This window comes from Acomys russatus, chromosome 9, assembly GCF_903995435.1.
Source record: "Acomys russatus chromosome 9, mAcoRus1.1, whole genome shotgun sequence".
In the NCBI taxonomy this organism is placed as follows: Eukaryota; Metazoa; Chordata; class Mammalia; order Rodentia; family Muridae; genus Acomys; species Acomys russatus.
In genome coordinates this window covers 53,315,838-53,336,118 of record NC_067145.1, presented here as the reverse complement: position 1 = coordinate 53,336,118, position 20,281 = coordinate 53,315,838, and the positions used below count along the sequence as shown (strand labels likewise).

Sequence of the window (20,281 nt, the reverse complement as noted above, 5' to 3'; positions counted from 1 at the left end):
TGGTGTCGCAGAAAGATAAAAGGGCTCAGGGGGAAAAAAAAAAAGCTGGATTTGGAAGCTGTTCTGGGCTCCAACTTCACGTTCAGATCTGTCCTTCTTTTCGTTGTTTGAAGTCTCATGGCTTTTTCCCTTTTCTTTATATATATTGACATTTTGTGTGTGTGTGTGTGTGTGTGTGTGTGTGTGTGTGTGTGTGTGTGTGTTGTAGATGAGTGAAGGTCAGCGGACAACTTTCTTGAATCAGTTCTTGCCTTCTACCATGTGAGTCCTGGGGGTTGGACTTGGGCCATCAAGCTTGGCAGCAAGTGCCTTTACCCTCTGAGCCATCTTTCTGGCCTTCGGCTTTCTTCTTAATAGCTGCTAGACTCAACCACAAATCCCTCTAAATAGCACATAGAATGCACTTGCCCCGTGTTAGAAACATTTATATCCAGAGGAGCAGAGTGGGTTTGGAGTTGTGACTTTCCCATGGTGTCTGTGTGGCCCTGTCCTCTGATGGGTGGAGATTTGCCTCCTTCCTCCAGGGAGGGACATAGACATTCAGAACAAGTCCTGTCCATTTGTCCCCGTCTACCTCCTGGGCCACAGCCCTAGGCTGGGAATAACTTTCCAGTCTTTCTACTTTTTATATGAACTTTTATTTCGTTTTTCTTTTATTGAGACAGGGTTTTACTGTGTAGCTCCAGCTGTCCTGGAACTTGACATGTAGCCCAGGTTGGCCAAGTACTTCTGCCTCTATCTCCTGAGTGCTGGGACTGTAGATGTGTGTCACCTTGCTGAGCTGTAGGATAAGCTCCAATCACAGGCGAAGTCAGAGTCTCCTCCTCTCACAAACACAGTGATTTTCTTTCCTATCCACACATGCTATCTTGCAGCCACAGCTATTTAGTCACTCAGAGCCCTCCTTTGTGCCAGGTATGTGCTGGACCCCGGGGTCAAGGAGCTTAGCACATCCTTCCTCAGGGATTCAAAGATCTAATCGTGCATAGGAGCTGACAGCAGGGTCAGAAGTGGCTGTTTTGCCCAGGAGAGTCTGGGAAGGTCTCACTGAGGAGGTGGGCCCATGGGTTGAGTGATGGGAAGGAGTTTACCAACTAAATAAGGGTCAGAGAACCTAAGCATGTGGTCCAGCTTTGGACAGAAGCCAGGGCGAAGGGTGAGTGTCTGTTGTTGAGGTCTAGTTAGAAAGAGGGGAGTGATGAGAGAAGATGTTGGAGATTTTATGCCATCCTCTTCTCTCTCTCTCTCTCTCTCTCTCTCTCTCTCTCTCTCTCTCTCTCTCTCCTTTTTGAATTTATTTTCTATGATGAATGTTCTGCCAGCATGTATGTATATATACCATGTGCATTTCTAGTGCCTGATGAAGTCAGAAGAGGATGTTGGCTCTCCTGGAAGTGGAGTTACAGATGGTTGTGAGCTGCCATGTGTAGGTGCAGAGAATCAAACCCAGGTCCTCTGTAAGAGCAACAAGTGTTCTTAACCACGGAGCCATCTCTCCAGCCCTTATTTTTATGCCAGACTTAGTAGTTTGGATTTGATCCATGGCAACAGAGGGACTCTAAGGGAAATTTTCCTCTGTATGTGTGAGTCTATGTGTGTGAGAGAGAGCGGGGTGGGGAGAGAGGGAGAGGGAGGGAGGGAGGGAGGGAGGGAGGGAGGGAGAGAGAGAGAGAGAGAGAGAGAGAGAGAGAGAGAGAGAGAGAGAGAGAGAGAGAGAGAGAGAGAGAGGTTGGAAAAGTATGAAATCCCATTGTCGGGAGAGATGAGTGGTGTAGGGCAGACAAGTAGAACCCTTAAGGGATGCTCAACTCTCCTCCTTTGTCACTTTGGATTTGGGAATGTTAATTCGAGAAAGAAAGTCTAAGAAGTATCATCCTAGGACAATTGAACAAAAGATAAAGCCTTCTACCGTCAGTGCACAGAGAGGGGCCCATTTGTATGAGAGGAAGGAGCTAGGGTCTGCTGAAGCCAATTATGTTGGCCTGTTTGCTGGCAGAAGAGGTGTGTGGAGAGGAGTGGGGAAGGTGATGTGGTCTGAGGACCAAGGTGGCCGAGTGAAGGCAGTTGCAGCATCGGGCTGCAGGTTGGTACTTGAAAGTACCCTACGAAGAGATGCCACTTGCTTGTCATCCTGTGTTCCCATGGACTCTGCACTGTCTAATTACATGGGGGCTGAGAACACGGTTCTGGTTTCATGTGGACCCAGTTTGGCCCTTCACTAGCCTGGGATCTTGGATGAGTCCCCACTCTGTGTCCGTATATCTGTCTTGTATAACAGTGGTGATGGTCCTACTTAGTGAGGATCTGATGAGATGGTGTCTCTGGAGTATGGCACTCAAAACAAAGCATCAAATAAGTTACACATGCTGATCTTATGCAAAGACACATCAACTCACAAGTCAGAGTTGTTTTTGTTTTTGTTTTTTTATCCAGTAAGTCTTTATTTATTATACATGGTGCTACCACAGGTGCTACCAGAGAGCACACTGCAATTTTCAAGTAGATAGAACCAAAAAAGAGCAAGTCCACATGCTGCCTTCATGGTGCATAGAAAGCTGGTGCCCTAACACTAGCTGGTAGGCTTATGAATCACTCCACAGTGTTAATGAAGGCCACTTTAGCCTGAAATGGAATTACCTCCCTTGACAGGCTTTGAGCAATTGTAAATTGCAGGTCTAGTGAAGGGTGCAACAAGCAAATATGGGGAAAATGGCGTATCTTGTTTTGAAGGGAGGTAGGTGGAGAGTCAAGTTCTGCACCACTCGAGAGAGCCTAATGTTGCCTTTCCTTTACCACACACGTTGGCAACCGAAGAATTAAGAGTTTCTGAGCAAGTCTAGGGTTAAACAGAATACCAATCCATATACCAGAACTACCACTTTGTAACATTTGCCCAGTTCTCACCGCTTGTCCTGCTAAAAAACCTTTCATCTGGTGAGGTTTAGTGAAAGCCTCTAACCATTGTGACAGACTTCACATACTAAGTATCAGAAACATGCCTAAGACATAGACGTGTCCACAGGAAAATGGCAGCACTTTTATTGTAGGTAAGTGTCAAGTTTTCTCTTGATGATATCAAAAGAATCCACTCCCATGTAATCAGCCTTGCCTTGTTCCCACGGCTCCTTCCTTTCTTCTGAGGACACAGAGGGCTGTGGTGTAGCTGGGGCCTTCCCAAGGGTCAGGTGTGACAAGGCACCTGAGATGTCTTCCATCACTAGATAGGAGCAGGCGTCTTTGACAAGGCTGTAGTGTTGGAGCAGGGGTAAAGTACCTGGTGGTGAAGATGTCCCACCACAGGTTCAGAAACTCTAGGTGACTCACACTTGCATCCTAGGATCCACATTTGACACTGTTTGGGGATTATAAGTGCTATTCCATGGCTTGATTCGTCCCAAGAAGCGCACAACTTTGGCATGTGTATCAAACACTTTAAATGCCGGGGGAGGTAGGAGTCTATTAAGATGCTGCTAGGGATATACACAAATGACAGCTGTCTCCGAGATCTGTCATCGCCCAGCCACTAAAATATGTATTCAGTAGGCCCTGGTCCCTGCCATCAAAACTGCCTTGCCTAGATGTAGGTGCAATAGCTGGTTATATGTTTCACCTGAGGGCTGAAAGACAAGGACTCCGGAATTGTAAACCCTGGGTCTGGTGCTCTGACGATTCTTGTCGTTCAAAAAGGTCATCAATATTTGAGAGGACCAGAGTATCTGCATCCATGAACACATATTTGGAATACTGAGTAAGTGACCAGCAATGGAGTTTTGTCAGCGTGATGCCCTACTCAAGCCTTTTCCTTAAGGTTAGATGAGCAGACTCACCACTGTTTAAGACATCTACTGTGATGGCGTCATCAAAGACAGTCTTGAAAACTTTTCTCATGGAGTCTGAAACCTGCGGGTCTATCCTCCTGGTAGTCCTGTGCTATTTCAAAGATAAACCCAGGATGAGTGCACATTTGGTGTAGGCATCATTTGTAGTCAGCACCACAAAGGCCTGCCATAGTGTGGCCAGGTGGGGCTGTGGAGCTGGGCGCCAGTGGGCGACCGAGTCAAGCATGGAGCCAGTGTTGGTTTTTGAAGAGATTTATTTTTCATTTGTTAAAGAAGACAGCACATAGCCCCTGTGGAGAACACGGGTAGAAACTTCCCAGGCAGTGCATTTAAGATATTTGATTTGCAAAAGGTTAGCATGCTGGAAAGTGGTCAACTATGGTCAGTGGTAATCTGTAACATGATGCTTTCAACTTTTAAGGCCTTTCCCCCCTCAACACTTCAATTCCTCTCCATCATAGACCTCATGGGGGCTGATACGGCCAGGACCTGAGCCTCATCTGTGTCATAGATCAAATTTCTGGCTTCCCCATTTTTGGGGTCCTAGGGTGGCACTGGGGCCAATTGAAACATTCCATTTGCTTTTGAAAAAAAAAGGGGGATGTATCAAAGATGTCTTTAAAAAAATCAGACATTCTGAGGAATAAGAAGCTGGGCTGAAGAGATGACTCAGCAGTCAAGAGCACTGGCTGCTCATCAAGAGGTCCTGAGTTCAATTCCTAGCACCCATGTGGTGGCTCACCACTATCTATAACCATAGTCCCATGGGATCCGATGCCTGCTGGTGTGCAGACATACATTTAGACAAACCACCCATATATATAAAGTACATAAATAAATCTTTAAAAAGAACAAGAAACTGAGAAAGAAACTACTAACTGAGCAAATGTATTTCTTTCTTAATTTTTTCAAGTGTGTCTAATTATTTTTGAAGTTCTGGTGTGCCTCATAATACATATATCTTTTTATTAGACTCAAAGACTTCAATGAGTATAGAAAAGCTATTAGGTAAAGCAGATAATTATTGTTAATTATTGCAGAAGGCTGCATAAAGATTGAGCTTCTTTCTTTCTTTTTCTTTTTTTTTTCTTTCTTTCTTTCTTTCATTTTCTTTCTTTCTTTCATAGAATGCTTGGGATAAACCCAGGACCTTACTCATGCTAGACAGGTGTTCTGCCTCTGAGCTAATTTCTAACTCTCGTGTTGCCCATGGTATGACGTTACCTATGAGAGGTAGAATCACAGAAGGGACATTTAGAGACCAACTTTTCAATTATACTAATCAAGCAAGCATTCTGAATGCTGATTCACTTCCCTTATATTGCCTCTGAAATATGACGGACACGCCTGCTGGTGAGGGCTTTTGGATGTGGAAATATCACCATCACCACCACAGATTGAGTTGGCACCATTCTAGTCCAAAGCAAGTTTGGTTTGGTCTGTGACCTCATATTATTATAAAGAATTATGGCGTCCATTGGGTGTTTTCAAATATTGAATGTAGGTATTCACTAATATTCCTTTTGGGGATATCTATAACTGGCTTTAGCCATAAGACTTAACTCTGGAAGTTGCCTATTCGTGGCAACGACAGAGGAACTCTGTAAGGTGATATGTTGTCTCTAGTGCAGAAGTATACCACAAAAACCCTTATGTCTGTCAGTGAGCCTTACTGTCATGTTCTTTTTAGAAAACACCATTATGCAGATGTACGTGCACACACAGCACTGTGTGTGCCTGTACATGTTTTTGCATGTGTAGGGGCACTGTGTAGGCAGCTGCATGTTCATATGTGTGCAACTGGTCTCAGCTGTCATTCTTCAGATGTTATTTTGCTTTTGTTTGTTTGTTTGTTTGTTTGCTTTTTTGACAGGATCTCTCACTGGCCTAGAACTCACCTACTTTGAGCCCAAGGGACCTGCTTGTCTTTGTGCCCACAGCACTGGGATTACCACCATTGTGATGGACTTTTCCCTCCTGTGGGATCTTGGGGTCACACTGAGACCAGCATCCTTGCTAGGCAAGCTCTTCACTGACTGAGCTGCCTTCCTAGCCTTACACACTATTTTTATGTTCAGTCCAGAGGCAGTCAATGAGCTTGTGTCAGAACTCTCCCGTTTTCTCAAACCGTGCGCTGATTTATGCACCCACAGCCCCATGCAGCTCTCTTAGAAAGATTATTTACAGCCTGTAAGCTCTAAACAATGAACAGCCAACACCACCTGTAATTGCCTTGCTCTATAAATGCCCGAGTGTAAAAAGGCCCCGAAAAACCTCATTAAGAGAATCTCCCATGCATCTGAGATGCCTAGTGCCAGTGACTCAGAGAGGTGGAGCTTGCTGGAGACAGTATCTATGAAACAAGAGTTTGCTGAGCAAAGCCATCGTGGTGACATTGCTCACCCTCCTCTGAGAGCAAACACTTGGCTTTACTAGCTACAAGTGCAGTTAAGTGTTTATTACAGGCCATTCTTACCTGAAGTAACAAGCCTCCTGCCTAGCAATCACCTGCCAGCTCCTGAGTATTGCTGATGAGGCCAGACAGGGTGGCATTCATTCAGCTTCCGTGCTGCAAGGGCTGGTCACGGGGATCTCTTTAAGTTCCAAGCCGGCCTAGCTGACAGAGTGAGTTCTAGGCCAGCCAGAGCTCTACGTAGTGAAAGTCTGTCTCAAGAGAGAGAAACAAAGCTGTTTTTCCTCTCTGATTGTTTTGAAGTCAACCGAGTAAAAGAAGAAAATACTAAAGAAAGCAGAAGAAAATGGAGGCTAATGCTTCCCCAAATGATTTGCTTAATTTTCAATGAAGCCGGTGGCTGTGCTAAGTCATGCATCCCATTCTGGGCCTCCTGGGTGCTGGATTTCATTGCCTGCTACCCCTCACACCTTTGCACGGACTGTTCTAGCCTCTTTCACTTATTTCTTCCTGACATGGGATATTGAGGTCAGCCAAAGTGACGCATCACAGTTGCAACTCTCCAAACCACTGGCCTTTTCTTCTTTCCCCAGGGGATTTCCCTTTGCAGGGGTCCCCAGTATCCCACCTCCATCCCCATTGTTTCTCATCTGCCTCCTTCTCACTTTCCCCATCTGCCTGTGGTCCTTTCAGCTCTCCCTAAATATGAAAGCCATGTTCCTATGCCACTACCCCTGTTTCTCTTGTCCCTTGTGCTCCTGGCCAGAAATCTTAACACCTTTTTGTTTTTTGGTTTATTTTTTTTTTCCTACCTGGTGAAAAGAAACTGAGTCCTTAGCCCACATCCTAGGGAGACAGCTTTGTCTATACCGAGGGAGAGAAAAGTCCTCCAAGGTACGTGCGATGTGAGACCATGGATGAAGGCCTAGTGACGAAGGAGGGATCAGGGATGGATGAAGGATGAGCAACCAGGCATGAAGTACAGAGCTAATATGCCACACCTGGAGATGTAGTTGACAGAGTGCAGATGGGTTGAGCAGCAGGGGGTGTCCTGGATAGTTTTATGTCAGCTCAACACAAGTTAGAGTCAATTGAGAGGAGGGAACCTCAACTGAAAAAATATCTCCATAAGATCTGCTGAGGGTCTTCTCTTAGTGATTGATGAGGGAGAGCCCAGCCCACTGTGGGTGGGGCCACCCTGGGTCTTTAAGAAAGCAGGCTGAACAGACCATGAGGAGCAAGCCAGTAAGCGGCACCCCTCCATGACCTCTGCATCAGCTCCTGCCTCCAGGTTCCTGTTCTGTTTAAGTTCCTGTCCTGACTTCCTCCGATGACGGACTATGATCTGGAAGTGCAAGTGAAATAGCTCCTTTCTCCCCCGCATCGCTTTTGGTCACGGTGTTTCGTTGCAGCAATGGAAACCCTAACTAAGACACAGGCCATGCGGTGTCATGCAGTGACGCTGAGGTGCTTTGGACGCTGGAGCTCAGCATTTTGAGCAGCCCCCTTTCTTAACGCTGTCACCACACACTGCTCACAGTCCCCTGCTGTCCATTTCTCAAGATTTTCCCGGGCTTGCCTCTTTCAAGTGCTACAGTGAACTTCGTTATCTTATTTTCTATCCCTTGCTTACCCTTTCCACGACTTATTTACTCATCTTGGTGATGCCTTCAGCCTCTCCTTAAGCAGGGTCTAGGTAGAATCAAGTGAGTGGACGCACTCCCACAGCACCTGTGACCGTGGGCATGGCAAATGAGTCCCGAGCAGTGAGAATGTGCATAAATTGCCCAGTAGCATTGCGTGATTAATGCTGTAATAGACACTGTGCGGAAAGAAAGGAGGATAGGATTTGATTAGGTGGGCTGGTCAGGAAGCCTTCTGCTATTTAAAATACTTTTTCTTTTTTAAAAATCTTTTAAAAATATATTTTATTAATTTATTCATATTGCGTCTCAATTGTTATCCCATCCCTTGTATCCTCCCATTCCTCCCTCTCTCCCATTTTCCCCTTACTCCCCTCCCCTATGACTGTTCCTGAGGGGGATTACCTCCCCCTGTATATGCTCATAGGGTATCAAGTCTCTTCTTGGTAGCCTGCTATCCTTCCTCTGAGTGCCACCAGGCCTCCCCATCCAGAGAACGTGGTCAAATATGGGGCACCAGAGTTTGTGTGAAAGTCAGACCCCAATCTCTACTCAACTGTGGAGAATGTCCTGTCCATTGGCTAAATATTTTTTCTTTTAAAAGTATTTATTTATGTATTATTTTGTGCATGTGTGTGTACATGTGTGGGTCATATAGAAGTCTGAGGACCACGTTGGAGGGTTGGTTCTCTCCTCTTATGTAATTGAGGCAGGCAGTCAATGAGGCAGGACTTCCTTCGCTGTTCCTGACCATGCAGTATACTCCACACTAGCTGGCCCTTAAGCCTCTGTCTGACTCTCGTCTCTGCGTGCCACCTTGCTTGGAGTTCTGAACTCATGACATTCTCGCTACATCTAGAGGGGTTGGGGATCTGTGCCGCAAGTGATTTACCTGTGGGACGGTCCTTCTGCCCTGTCCCCAATCTACTTCCTGTTTCTGTGAATTTGCTCATTTTAGGTACCCCTAAAAGGAACTGTATAGAATTTGTTCCTTTGGGCCTGGCTACTTTCACCGTGAATACAAGGAGTGGTTGAATATACCAGAACCTGCTTTCTGTGGTTGAATAATATTCCATCACATGGGTAGAATACATTTTATCTGTGCTCTTGGACAATCTTGATATTACACTTTTTCATTTTCTTACTGTGTTTCCATTATTTTTGACAACTTAACTAGTGTGCCATATTGCCAGTATATATTTCTCAACTGGTTGACTTCAGAATTTTGAAGGAGATGATGAGAAATGTCACCTCCTGGGGTGTATGTCTACACGCACCCTCTTGAGGGTGTGTATCTCTGTGTCTTTTAAGTTGAGGTCATCCTTGGCGAGCATGTCTAGTCAAGATGACATGGGTCGGAGGCAGAACTGTTGCGAGTCAGACAGTTCACACTCTCTCCTTTCCCAAAAGGCTTTACAGGGAAAGCCAGGCTCACAGAGGCTTAGCATTGTCCTGATTTACCGTCCAAGTCTACTCAGAGCTAGGTCTGTCCTCCTGGCGTAATCGTGTCTCAGGACTGACACAACACCTGGGAAACAAAAATACCTCTATGGAGGCCTACTCTCTGGAGAAGGTGACTTGATAATTGCTTTTATTGTTTGTTCTTCAAGGAGCTCACATCGAATATGATCAAGTGGCTAGGCAAATATATACACACACATACACACACATGCATGCATGCATGCATACATACACACACATACATGCATACATATATGTTTTTGGCAGTAGTTGTTGGTTCTCTCTTAGTTACAATGACATATATTCTGTGTCATCATGACTACAGCTAACCCTTTTCTGTACCTTGGTAAGGCCTGAGCTTGGTGGAAACTCAGGTCCCCTAGGCCCCGTTACTGGGGATTGACCCCAGAGTCCTGCATATGCTCAGCTCTTCTACTGAGCCCTAGCCCAAGGCTCAGTTTTACTTTGAAGCGTACACTTGACTTTGCATTCTTTTATTGATTACATCTGGCCAGCGTCTGCAGATTTTTTCAGGGCTCTTAGTGTTCTTGAATCTGTACTAATTACCCAAGGCAGCAGTCTAATGATTTGTTGTGGTGGCCTTTGCATATCTGTGACATTTCTAGACTGTGCCTGGTGAGCCTGTGCCCTCCTGTCTCTGCAGATCCAGTTCCACATTGTAACAAGTAGTTAAAAATCCATTCGGCTTCATTCATTTTTAAAGCTGCGAGCCTATTTCCTAGGCTTCCATTACATCGTCTTGCTAAAGATTGGCTCATGAAGTGTTGGAGCTGGTCTGGGTGACAAGTGACCCAGGACAAGATGGCTGCAGTAGGCTTCTTTGTTATTATTTTCTTGCTTTTGAGTCAGGGCCTCATGTAGCCCAGGCTGGCCTCAAACTCCCTCTATAGCTGAAGGCCACCTTGAACTCCTGAACTCCTCACCCTCCTCCGCCTCCTGCTTGTCCTGAGTGCAGGTCTGTGCCACCACACCCAGTGTACTTGGTATTGGGGATCAAACCCAGGACTTTGTGAATGGTAGGCAAGCACTTTACTAGTTGAGCTACGTCCCCAGATCTCCTATTCAGTCTCTCTCTTCTTATAATGGTATTAGTGTTGAGGCCAGGGCCTCTCACAAGCAAAGGACACACGCTTCCACAGAACTGCATCCTAAACTCCAGCCTTCCATGTCTTATTCGCTTACTCATAAGCATATCTAAGCATTGGTGTAATGCCGAGAACCTGAGCTCAGAAGTTTCTGGCTTTGGTTAAAAAAAAAAAATTAAGATTGTACCTTAGTGCTTTGGCTTCTATGTACACAAAGTGAATTCATGTTACAATTCACATTGTGTGCAGTCTCTGCAGAAGCAGACACCTGAGTACTGTTTCCTTCAACCACAGACACAAGGCTCTGGGGTGTGTGTCTGTGTGTGTGTGTGTGTGTGTGTGTGTGTGTGTGTGTGTGTGTGTGTGTGTGTGTATACATATATATATATATGTATATATATTTTTTAAACATAGTAGAGGTAGGTGATTGTTGGAGCATCTGGTAAGACCTATAACGAGACAACAGAGATGCTACCCACTCTGTGTGTGTGTGTGTGTGTGTGTGTGTGTGTGTGTGTGTGTGTGTGCATGCTACGCACATGCTATGTTACTGAGCAACATTCCCAGAACTAGGTTTTTGAAGACAGTGTTTTGATAAGAAGCTCAGACTGGTCTTGAATTCACCATGTAGCCAAGGCTGGCCTCAAACACGCAATCATCTTGCCTCTATTTCCTGACTTTGGTTTATCAATAAAACTATGTTGTAAATACATTTTAATTTCTAGTGCTGGTTCCTTACAATCATATTTTTGATAACAGTTACAAAGTTAGGAATCCAAATAATGATTCTAAAACAGAGGGTAGAACATTTGCTGCTGTCTTTGGTTGGCTTACTCAAGGTTGGAGTTTGAGCCTGTCAGAGTGGGTTGGTGTCCCAGGTGACAAATGGGCAGAGACACAAAGAGAGCCAGGGCCCTGACCACACAGACAAAGTAATTTCCATTTATTAAAGGGACCGTGTTTCCTTACCACAGTCCTCTCTTCAGTTTCCTGGGACCCCCCTCTGCAGTGTGAGCTGGGAGTCTGAGTGGCTCTGCATAGGGGCTACAGAAGGGGAGCCAGGTCCCCCAAGCCAGCTCCTCTTGATAGGCACAAGAGGAAGCAAAGTGGAATGAATATCTAATTAAAAATAAAACCAGTCATAAGTTGTAGCAGATGCCCAAGGTAAGACTAACAAAAACAAGCCATGGTAATGTGGGGGCGTTTGGCACTAAATCATCTGGCTCCGCCCCCCCCCCCATCTTTTTTCTTTTTGATGAATCACTTGCTCATCTGTGTTTGGGCCTCCTGGGTTCTTTCTCCCTCCCTGGAAAGAGTTGGTGAACATCCTCCAGCTGCCTCTTTCTATATTTAACTCCCGATGAGCCTGAGGCTCCATCCTTTCCAACCTTGGGTTGGGTTCTTAAGAATCGGTTCTGGGAGTCTGAGAGCCTCAATGTGGGTCTGGGCAAAATGGAGCGTTCTGTACAAACCCGGTCTCTTTCTCCTCTTGTATGTGGTGTAAAATAGAGTGTGCTAATGGTGGTGGCGATGGTGCGTAGTGGTGACGGGGTGAGGGTGGTGTATGGTGGTGATGGTATGGTAATGGTGCTATGCTACTACTGGTGTTAAGTAATGAAGGTGATGAGTGTGTGTGATGGTGATGGCAGGGAGGGATGATGGCATGGTATATAATGGTGAGTGTAGTGATGGTGATGGTATGACGCTGCTGATGGGTGAGGGTGGTGATGGCGTATGATGGGATCATAATGAGGATGGTGTGCAATATGACGAGGTGATGTGACAATGATGGTGGCATGAAGCTGTTGGTGATGTGCGATGGCAGTGCTGCTGCTGCTGATTAGTAGTTTGATGATGATGATGAAATAATCATCATTATTTGATAATGATGAAAAGGACATTGCAATGTGACACTGAGAAGCTCTTGTCACTTGCTGCTGCTTATGTATCTCGAATTGTTGGAATCAGAATAGTATTGACTTTAAATATTCTCACCGCATAGCTATCACATATTGCAGGTGTACACGTTGCCACCTTTTGTTTGGAAAAAAGAAACCATATTTTCAGAGGTTGTGATAAGGAGCCTGGGCCTGCCAGTCTTGAAATCAGGTTGTCTGAGCTTCTGTCTGAGTTACAGGATCATATGCTTTCTTGACGTGGTTTTCAGGCTGACCCTGTGCTGGGCACACAGAATGGCTGGGGACTTGAGAATCTACACTTCTAGTAAGCTTCTAGGAGATGTGGATGCCCTGATCTGAGGCCCAGGCTCTGAAAGTTACTCACCGTATCATCCTAACCACCAGCAGGTTTTCTCTGGTGTGCCATAGAATGAGAAAAAGGATGTGGTCCAGTTTTCAGAAGTTTTAAGTATTAAGTGGAAAAGATTTGCTATTACCATTCCGACTCTCTAGTGGAAAGATTTCTTTTCTTTGATGACATGAAGATGATTATATGTTAGTTTGGGTGTACTGACCTTTACAGAATTAGAGTTGAGGGCTGGTGGCTCAGCGTTGCTTGCTGCCAAGCTTGACAACCTGAGGTTGAGTCTTGGGTTCCACATGATGGTAGGAGAGAACTGGCTTCACAGAGTTATCCTCTGAATTCCAGATGTGTGCTGTGACACTCATGAGCACACATGTACATTTGTGTTCACACACATGTACACATGTATGCACACACACATACAGGGACATGCATGCACATACATAAATAAGATTTAATAAATGAAAATAAATTACTGCTGGCAACTAATCCAGTTCCCAGAGTCCTTGGGGGAAAAATTTCCAGCTTTTTGAAATTTATAATCTAGTAAGTATGTAGTTAGGTTCTTTAAAAAAAAAATAAATCTTTTTTCTTTAAAGTAGAGACAGGGAGAGAGAAGGTAATGAGTCTTCAACTAAGGCTTTAGTGCTTAATTTTTTGATGACCATTGTGAACATTCTGATTTGCAAAGTGCCAGGCCTTCCAGTGCAGTGAATGCAGTGGCCGTGGATAGTAGGTGTGTTGACTGTGATGTTCTACCTTTGGAAGCATCTTTCTTCCCTATAGTTTCAGAATCTACAGAGGGAAAAGACCTGGACACTAGGATCCTGGCTTAACTTTTGTGTGTTTGTGCATGTGTACATTTGCATGTGTGTAGGTACACATGTATGTGTGTGTGTGTGTGTGTGTGTGTGTGTGTAGATGTCTTTCCCTGACAGCTGTCCACTTTGTTTCATGAAATAGGGTCTCTGATTAGCCTGGAGTGGCCAACTAGGTTAGACTGACGGGCTGCTGAGCCCCAGAGATCCTAGGACTACAAGTGTCACTGCTTGTTTTTAATAGCTGAGTAGTATTCCATAGTGTATATGTACCACAGTTTCCCAAAATTTGTGGACAAATGGATTGAACTAGAAATTATCATGAGTGAGTTAACCCAGAAGCATAAAGGGTCAAATAGTATATACTCACTTATATCTGGACACTAGCCCAAGGGGCATGTCCCATGAAAGTCTTCACTTACTAGGAAAGTGGGACAGAGGGGAGGACATCCTATTGGGACTCTCGATGAGAGAAGTATGGGAGAATGGGCAAATAGAAGGATCCAGAGGGTCCTAGAAACCTACAAGAACATTATGACGGGCTGATCTGGGCCCAGGGGTCCTGCTCAAACTATGGCACCAGCCAAGGACAATATGTGCAGTAAACTTTGAACTCTTACCCAGATCTACCCAATGGACAGGACATTCTCCACAGTTGAGTGGAGATTGGGGTCTGACTTTCACACGAGCTCTGGTGCCCCATATATGACCACGTCCCCTGGATGGAGAGACCTGGTGGCACTCAGAAGAAGGATAGCAGGCTACCAAGAAGAGACTTGATACCCTATGAACATATACAGGGGGAAGAGGTCCCTCTCAGGAACAGTCATAGGGGAGGGAAGTAAGGGAAAAACGGGAGGGAGGGAGGAATGGGAGGATACAAGGGATGGGATAACAATTGAGATGTAATATGAATAAATTAATAAAATATATTAAAAAACAAAAAACCCCAAACCCCCCAAAAACAAAACAAACAAACAAAAAAGCATCACTGCTATGATTGGCTTCCTCCTTTGAGAAGCAGTGTGTTCTTGGGATTAAGCCTATGCCCTCCTTCTTGCAAGACAAGCAAGTTGCTGATTGCGCTTTCTCCTCAGTCTGGCTTGAGTTTAGGACCTGACAGCTCAGCCACCGAGTCTCCTTCCCTCACACTCAGACTGAGATGTATTTTGCATAAGTATTTTCTCAGTTTTTTGAACATTTTGCAGTTTCTCAAGTTTTGCTATTTGGATAAGCATAACCCAAGTGCCCAGTTGTGGGCATCTCTCTGGAAGGGTTCTGATGGGTATTCTTTACTGTCTCAGAATGTTCTCGACCAAGTACTGAAGAAAATGCAGCAACTGTTCTGTTCCTCATTAATTTGAACTTGGATAGGTTCCATGAAAAACCCTTTTAGTCATAGTAGCCCAGCCTTCCACCTTCCTCCGTTGAGTGAATGATGGCTTTAATTCACCGGTTGCCTTTGCCTGTGTAGACATAGTTTTGTTTGAAGTTGTTCAGACTTCTCTGGATGGCCAAATGCAGTCCAGTGTAAAGAAATCAATTATGGAGGATCAATTTCTTTGTTAAAAGATTTCACAAAATAGTCCTTTGGAATTCCTATACCTGCTCCTGTTTTATATCTGTCCCCTCTATAATGTCTTCTTTCTGAGCTTGACTTGCTGCCTGACCAGGGTTTTAGACTCCCCTCCCCATTTTAATATGTTCCTTCCTTAGTATATTAATTTCCTCTTTCAGGAGTATTGGTACCATATTCTTCAAAGCTTTTCTTTTATATTAATATTACGTAAAAGACATGTCATTTTTCTGCCCAAAAGCAGCTACTTAGTATATCAACTAGCCATTTCCTTTAGAATTTTGGGTAATGAAAAATTTTGTGTGTATAAATAGTTTCTGAAAATTGTCTCCTCTGTGTGTTATATGTCCATCATATTTTTTAAGGCTTTTAAATATATTTGGTTCCATTACTCTAAAGCTATGGCCTGAAAACTGCTCTTTGTTTGAGGCAGGTTACAGTCAGGATTATTTTTGTCTTCTTTAAAAGATAGCCATATTGCTGTGGGACAGGAATACTTATTAGTATGCTAATACTTGTGTACAATGTATAGTCAAATATAACAGAATAAAAGGCATCATTTAAAATTGGGTATCATCTGCATTGATTCTTTTTTGTATTCACATCACTTTCCCTTAGGAAATACAGGGGAAATCCCTGTCAATGGCTCATTCATTTTCAGGATATATAAATCAGTATTAGCTATGTTAATGGAGAAATTTCTGGAAATGTCAATTCAGATGGAAACGTTTGGCTTGGATTGAACTTTCTGTGCAATTATTCATGCACTGCCATTTGCGTTCGCTGAGATTTTGTATTATTAATAGAATAGACAAATCAGCATTTTGTCTGTGTGTAAGCCTTGGCTTGTTTTTTCCTGTCTTGATTGCTGGTTGCACAGAATATTTGGAAAACGATAAAGAGTGTCACTCAGTGAAGAGGGGGTAGGGCGGCTAAACCTGTTGTGGATGCCATCTTTTGTGAGTGCTCTGAATGGAGTGTGTTGGCATCCAGGTCACCAGCAGTCTGTGTGCCCTGGTCCCACGAGTGGTGCATTGTGGGAGCAGGGACAAGGGAAGGGCTTTGTCTGCAGAGAAGAATTGTCCAAATCCGGGGGTCTTAGTGAGCGAGCTCCAGAGGAACGGTTCCAACCATCACGCGGCGGTGGGGAGAACTAAAATTTGTCGCATGTGATGCAAAGCCTTTTTCGGCATGAGTGAAGCTGTTTTGCCTGTGGCTGCCTCTGCCCTCAGAGGCTAGTCTTTCACTTGTGTGTTTTCCTTAGTAGTTCAGCAGCCCAGGCTTCAGGGGATCGCCATCGCTCCCAGCTTGCCCTGAAAGTTTCATCAGAAACGAGCCTCTTCCAAAGTGTGGCCAGTGATGTTTAGGTGACTCCCTCAGCCGCCCAGTGTTGGAGATAGGTGCTCGTGGCTGCTGAGGTAAAGTGGCCCTGTGCAACATATTTGGGGCTCTGGAGTTACACTGCCTACTTCTAGGTTCTTATTTAGTTGTGGAACAAATTAGTTAACTTCTTGGATCCCCTTTCTTCATCTTTTAAGTGGGGTGGGGGTCATTGGTTTTCAGAATAGTACGTTTATTCCACTTCGAGCGATGTGGGAACATGTCCATCTTGGAACAACTTCCAATGCTTAGGCTTACATTTTTTTTTCACACCATGGTTGTATAAATTGAAATCATTTGAAATTATTAAATTAACCATGATAGGACCAGAAGAGACTTGATTATTCAGTTTAGAAATGCCTGGGGACTTTGCATCGGTCTAAGAATCCCAGATCCACTTACAGTAAGAGATGGGAAATAGTGCTCTACACCGGCTGGGGAACGTTGAATAACTCAGAGTGTGGTGTGCTTCAAGATTGCTCGTCTGAAACAGCTGCCTGCTGCCTTGTGCTGGCTTTTTCTTGACTAACGGAATTTTGTGGTCTCTTTTTGACCTAAATTTAGAAAGATAGCAAGAGGTCATGCATCTGCAAAGTCATCATATTGTAAAATTCCAAGAAGAATGTGTGTGTGTGTGTGTGTGTGTGTGTGTGTGTGTGTGTGTGTGTGTGTGTGAACATGCATGTGGAAGCCCAATATTAACTTCAGGTCTTGTTCCTCAGTATCATACCTTGTTTTTCCTTGTTCGTTTGTTTGTTTTTGAGCCAGAATCTCTCATGGGCCTGGACCTTGTCAATTAAGCTAGGCTGGCTGGACACAAGCCCCTGGGACTTACCTGCTTCTTCTGCCTTGTCAGTGCTGGCATTACAAGTGAGAGTCACCACACCCATTTTTTTATGTGAGTTCTTGTGGCTTGATCCCAGATCATCATGTTTGCATGGCAACATTTTTTTCTGACTGCACTTTGGCCCCTAGCCCTTTAATCTACATTTTTTTTTTTTATTTGAAAGGCATAATCTCGTGAATACCTGGCTCTACCTCCTTTCTTATTAATTATTGTTTTTATTAAATAAAAAAACAAGCTAGAGAAATCCAAATGCAGTTAGGTGATGTTTCTAGCCCAGGGCCACTTGGAAAGTTTGAGAACAGAAACGGGTTATCCTGGTACCTGTGGTGTTGGGTAGTAACATTTTCCAGTGTTAGGTAGTAACATTTTCCAAGTTAATATGAGAAGTGGGAAAATCCACTGGATACCCAGAGCCAAGTCCTGTTTCCTGACTTTTCCACAGGCTTTATTGACAGCAGGCAGGGTGCACATTAGGAGTGAGTCAGACCCATGGTTTTCCTTGTGCATGGAGTGCCGAGCAAACAGCTGACTCCCCACTGGGCCTCACTGGATTCTCAATGAAGCCAGAAAGTGATTCAGTCTTAATCAAAAGAGAAAACACAGACACACCACAAAGCAAAAATAGAGTTCTTATTATTCCTTAGTTGCAGAAAAATCTTGAGACTGGAGAAATGGTCCTTTAGGGTTCTTAGGAATTTTAATGTACGTATTTGGTGTGTTGTTGAGAGCGCCTTGCTGGTATAAGCAGTGACCGCCAGAACTGCTTTGCCAGGACACAACTCGAGGTATGTCTTCCTTTCAGAATGATTTCAATCACCAAGCTGAACTCTATAAAGCTTACTAAGCTGCGAAGAATTGAACAGACAACCTTTTTCAGGCTTATTTGAACATCTTTTCGATGGAACTTTTGAAAAGATGGCATTTCAGCAACAGAGGTCAGGGAGGCATGACGTAAGAGCCCTTTCAGACTGTGCCTCAATGGATGGCCTACTTTTAAAAAAAACATTATTCACTATTATTTTATGAATTATGTTTTCCCCTAAGTCTAGGAGGACATTGTGGGCAGTGGGTTTTCTGAGTTGGTAGTCTTGAGATGACGAAGGTTTACAAACTTAATCAACCTTGTTTTTCTTGGAGCATTTTGGTAGATGTTGAATGTAGAAATATACATATATGTATGCATATATGTACATATACATACGCACATTTATATTTTGAATATTCTAGAAGTATGTACCACCCTAGAAGTCTTGGAGCTTCTGAGTATTCCTATTAGCCTCTGTCTTTCTGGAAAGACAGAAGGTCTCAGGAAAAGGCCAAATGTGGAGGCCTCCCTGCTTGAAGATGACTCCAATTTCCTCCTGAGAAGCCTCAGATGTCTTTGTCTTTGCCTTCTCTGAGAGCTGCCATCTGCCCTCTGTGTCTACACCAGTGTCTGGGACAACTGGAGAGCCCAGGACTCTGGCCATCAGATGAAGAGGATAGGGGCTGATGTATTGTGCACTGTGGTACGTGTGCCATGAACTTGCTGTCCTCTATCTCCACTAGCTGAGATGGCCACACCACTTTCTGCCATCCAGTAATGCTCCTTCTACTGTTGTGGGGTGCTGAAGGCTGCATCCCCAGCTTTCTGTACATTAGGAAGCAGGGGGAATTAAATAAAGCCCACTTCCAGACTCTATAACGTGGGTATGTTGGGTCAGGTAGCTGGGCTGGGTGATGTCTGACTTCCACATCCTAAAGAGGAAGATGCTTTCCTCCAGCTTGACCCAGCTTGTGCTTTGCACGGAGAACCTCAGAGAAAGCATGCAGTTTCTACAATAGCTTCCGCGTATTTGCGGGTAGAGCTCAGGGTGCCCTGTTGATTGCATGAGCACATAACCCATGCATTCCTCTGATAAGAATAGAACCAGCTAGAACCAGTGCCATAGCCACCTGCTGGGTGCCAGCCTTCTGACACTGGCCTTTGGGAAAAAAAAAAAAAAAAGCCAAGCCATTTTACCTGGTCTGTCTGTTGGTTTTGAGTCAGGCCATTGCATAGTCTAAGATAGTCTTGAACTTGCTACGTAATTGATGACCTCGAACTCCTTATCCTGCCTTCAGCCTCAAGTGGCAGGATAAGAGGTGTGGGCCACTACGCCTGGATAACGCGGTTCTGGGGGTGGAATTAGACCCTTGTGCATGCTAGGCAGCCACTGTACGTACCAACTGAACTACATCTCTGGCCCCAGGCTGTTTTAAAGTTTTGTTTGCTGGAGATTGAGCAGGGCCTCAGGCACACCAAGTACACTCTACCACTGAGCTACATTGCTTAGTCCCCAGAGTCTCTTTAAAGAATTTCCTGTGATTCCCTAATATGCCTGGAACAGAGCAGGGGCGAGATTTTGGGCACAATTTTCCATTGTTAAGCGGCAGTTGTACTCTATGGAGCTTTTCTTTTCTAGTTTGGCTGCCAGCAGGTGCTGAGAGCAAAAGCATGCATGGAGATCTGCTGGTAAGCCGTCTTCATAAGGATTTTAGTTGTGTGCAGTAGGAAGTGTTGCCTTTCTCCGGTTAGTCTGGCTTTTCAGCATGCACCGGTGTAATGGGATAATTACACAAGGATGTAAAAAAGGACTCAGTCTCTGTGATTGAAGTGGCCCCACGTCCATGAGGGTTACCACATAATAACAGGTGTGACGAGGGACGCGGCTCCCTGGGTGTGAATGACTGCTGGATTTCAAGCCACGGCATGCCGCTGCAACCACTGGAGGACATGGAAGAAAAGCGTGTTTCCTCCACCAGACACATCAGTGGTTGTCAACCTTCCTAGTGCTGTGGCCCTTTAATACAGTTCCTCGTGTTGTGGTGACTCCCAACCATAAAATTATTTTGTTTCTGCTTCATAACTGCAAGTTGGCTACTGTTAGGAATTGTAATGTGAATATCTGCTATGC

At 44.6% G+C, this 20,281-nt stretch overlaps 1 protein-coding gene and 1 pseudogene across 2 annotated transcripts in view; one reads left to right on the top strand and one right to left on the bottom strand.

Moving 5' to 3' along the window:
* Camk1d (calcium/calmodulin dependent protein kinase ID) overlaps positions 1 to 20,281 on the top strand; it is a 389,294-nt gene that overhangs the window by 40,800 nt on the left and 328,213 nt on the right. The gene's annotated exons all lie outside the window — the stretch shown is intronic.
* Positions 3,039 to 4,065, bottom strand: LOC127193977 (glycogenin-1-like; annotated as a pseudogene).